The sequence below is a fragment of the Pongo pygmaeus genome, chromosome 1, assembly GCF_028885625.2.
Source record: "Pongo pygmaeus isolate AG05252 chromosome 1, NHGRI_mPonPyg2-v2.0_pri, whole genome shotgun sequence".
Lineage (NCBI taxonomy): Eukaryota > Metazoa > Chordata > Mammalia > Primates > Hominidae > Pongo > Pongo pygmaeus.
In genome coordinates this window covers 38,202,850-38,206,636 of record NC_072373.2, presented here as the reverse complement: position 1 = coordinate 38,206,636, position 3,787 = coordinate 38,202,850, and the positions used below count along the sequence as shown (strand labels likewise).

Sequence of the window (3,787 nt, the reverse complement as noted above, 5' to 3'; positions counted from 1 at the left end):
CTCACTGGATGAACTTTATAGCAGAACAAACACAAGAGAGGAAAGTCAGTTAATAGAACAATAAAAATTATCCAATCTGAAAAACAAATGAAACATTTTTTTTAAAAAACTAACAGAGCCTGAGGAAGCTGAAGGACAATATCAAAGGGGTTGATATAGGGGCAACTGGAGCCCCAAAAAGAAAGAAGAGAGAAAATGCAGTAGAAAAGAAATGTAGGAACAAATGATAGCAACAAAACTCCCCAAATTTGGTGAAAGACAAATGGATAGATTCAAGAAACCCTAATCAGGATAAATACAAGGAAAACCACATCTAGACATATCCTAGTCAGACTGCTTGTGATAGACAGTTTTGACATGGCCCCCACTGACCTCAACCTCCTGGTGCTCATACCTTTGTATAATCCCCTTCCCTCAAGTATGAGCTGAACCTAGTGACTTGCTTTTAATGAATAGAATACAACAAAACTAATGGGATGTCACTTCCATGATTAGGTTACAAAAATTGTGACTTCCCTTATGGTAGAGCGCCCTCTCTCTGTGTCTGTGCGTGTGTGTGTGTGTGTGTGTGTACATGAAGCAAACTGCCATGTTGTGAGATGATGTATGGAGGGGACCATGTGTCAAGGAACTAAGGAAAGTCTCTGACCAATAGCTCATGAAAAACTGACATGTCTCTGGCCAACAGCCACAAGGAACGGAATGCTGGCAACCACCACGTGAATGAACTCTGTGAAAATTCTTCACAGTCAAGCCTGAGAAGACCATAGCCTTGTGAGGAGACTCGAAGCCAAAGCAGAAGATCAAGAAAGCTACACCCAGATTCCCAATCCACAGAAATTATGAGATAATAAGTATCTATTGTTTTACCAGCTAAGTTTTGGAACAATTTGTTACACAGCAATAAATAACCAATACACTGCTGAAAACCAAAAATTAACAGGAAACTGTGAAAGTAGCCAGGAAAAAAAGCAATATATTACATTCCAGGGGGAACATTATTCAATGGCATTGGACTTTTTATCAGAAGCTGTGGGGGCCAGGAGGCAGTGAATATTTTTCAAGTGCTTGAAGAATTAAACTGTCATTTCACATTCTATAACCAGCCAAAATATCCTATGAAAATGAAAACAAACAACAAAAAAACTAAATAAGTGTTTAAATAAAGGAAAACTAAGAGACTTCATTACCACCAGACGTGCATTACAAGGAATGCTGGGCCGGACAACTCATGGCGGCGGCGGCGGCGGCGGCGGCAGCTGCTTGGGCGCGGTGCGGTGGTGACTGAGCTACGAGCCTGGCGGCGGGTGTGCGCCGAGCCCCGGCCCAGCGCGGACCCCGCGTGCCTCCCAGGCTCCGCACCCCTGATGCTGTGCGGGTGCTGAGCCTGCTCGGGCCGGGACCATGGTGAAGTCTTTCCTGGGCCAGAGCGTGTTCCCGAGTTCCTGGGACCAAGTGTTCGCCGCCTTCTGGCAGTGGTACCCGAATCCCTATAGCAAACATGTCTTGACGGAAGACATAGTACACCGGGAGGTAACCCCTGACCAGAAACTGCTGTCTGGGCGACTCCTGACCGAGACCAACGGGATGCCCAGCTGGGCCGAGTGACTGTTTGCTGCCAATGTTGATTACTCGGTGTACATCCTGGAGGACTCTATTGTGGACCCACAGAATCAGACCATGACTACCTTCACCTGGAACATCAACCACGCCCGGCTGATGGTGGTGGAGGAACGATGTGTTTACTGTGTGAACTCTGACAACAGTGGCTGGACCGAAATCCGCCGGGAAGCCTGGGTCTCCTCTGGCTTATTTGGTGTCTCCAGAGCTGTCCAGGAATTTGGTCTTGCCTGGTTCAAAAGCAATGTGACCAAGACTATGAAGGGTTTTGAATATATCTTGGCGAAGCTGCAAGGCGAGGCCCCTTCCAAAACACTTGTTGAGACAGCCAAGGAAGCCAAAGAGAAGGCAAAGGAGACAGCACTGGCAGGTACAGAGAAGGCCAAGGACCTCGCCAGCAAGGCGGCCACCAAGAAGCAGCAGCAGCAACAACAGTTTGTGTAGCCAGCCCACCACCACCACAGCACCCCAGACAGCTAGGCTTAGCCCCTCTGCCCTCCCTCCATTGTACTTTATCATTAAAAATCAACTTCCAGCCCTATCTACTGTCTGGGTGGTGGGTTGTGGGGATGCAGTTTGGCATCTGCAGTACACCAAGCACATGATTCATGTCTGAGCCAGGTCTGCTTGATCTCCCATTGGGCAGCTGAGGACCAAGGCACAGAGGTGCGGTGACTTGCCTGGGGTTCCAGGTAGCCTGCAGGTTAACTGGCGGTAAGTGCTAGACTGTAAGCCCGATGAGGGCAGGGCTTTTGGTTTTGTTCTCTGATGTGTCTCAGTATCTAGCACATAATAGACACTCAATAAATACTTGTTGAATTCAGTTAGCACCACCCCTCAAAAAAAAAAGAAATGCTAGAGGGAGTTCATCAGATTGGCAGAAATGACACCAAAGGAAAACTTGCATCTTTAGGAATGAATTTATTTATTAATTTATTTAGCGACAAGGTCTGGCTGTGTCACCCAGGCTGGAGTATAGTGGGATGATTGTGGCTCACTGCAACCTCTACCTCCCAGGCTCAAGCAATCCTCCCACCTCAGCCTCCAAGTAGCTGGGACCACAGGAGCATGCCACCACACCTGGGGAAATTTATTCGTATTTTTAGTAGAGACAAGATTTCGCCATGTTGCCCAGGGTATCTCAAACTCCTGGGCTCAAGTGACCCACCCACCTTGACCTCCCAAAGTGCTGAGATTATAGGCATAAACCACTGTGCCCAGCCTAGGAATGATTTTAAATCATCAGGAATTGTAAATATCTGAACACATTACAATTTTTCCTCTTAATTTATTTGGAATACATATAGATGTTTAAGTTATAGCATTTATAGCATTATTTTTTGAAGTTTATAATGTATGTAGATGCGTTACATATGATAACTATAGCACAAAATGACAAGTAGAGTGTTAAATGGACCTATACAAATGAAGTAGGTCCTATACTAACAGAAAATAAACAAACAAAAAAAAGCAGACCTAAATCAAATCATATTAATTATTATATTAAATGTTACTGGATTGTGCACTGAAAAAAGGGTTGGGGGAGGAATTATAAGAATAGATTTCTTTTTTTTTTTTGAGACAGAGTCTCGTTCTGTTGCCCAGGCTGAAGTGCAGTGGTGCAATCTCAGCTCACTGCAACCTCTGCCCTCCCAGGTTCAAGCAATTCTCCTTCCCCAGCCTCCCGAGTAGCTGAGACTACAGGTGCATGCCACCACGTCCAGCTAATTTTTGTATTTTTAGTGGAGACAGGGTTTCGCCATGTTGACCAGGCTGGTCTCAAACTCCTGACCTCAGGTGATCTGCCCGCCTCAACCTCCCAAAGTGCTGAGATTAGAGGCATGAGCCACCACGCCCAGCTCAGAATAAATTTTAAAAAGGAAGACTCATCTCAGAAATGTATTTAAAATAATGCTTGTTAACTTTTATCTAGTATTTCCAGGTATTTTTAGCTGAAAGATTTTTATATCTACTATTTTTCTGGTATCAGAAATCTTGAAGTCTTCTTTTATTGTGAGATTACTTGGAAGAGGAAATAAAATGACAACAACTGTGTACCAATTCATACCCTAACTTCTACTCATGGTTGGAGGGTGGCCTTAAACAATAGAATAGGAGGTTAGAGGCAAATGAGGTCCTGGGCATCTAGATCAGTAGGTAACTTCTA

At 44.9% G+C, this 3,787-nt stretch overlaps 1 pseudogene; it reads left to right on the top strand.

Annotated features, from left to right (window-relative positions):
• Positions 1 to 1,404: 1,404 nt before the first annotated feature.
• On the top strand, positions 1,405 to 2,248 carry LOC129008268 (PRELI domain-containing protein 1, mitochondrial-like; annotated as a pseudogene).
• Positions 2,249 to 3,787: the final 1,539 nt, after the last annotated feature.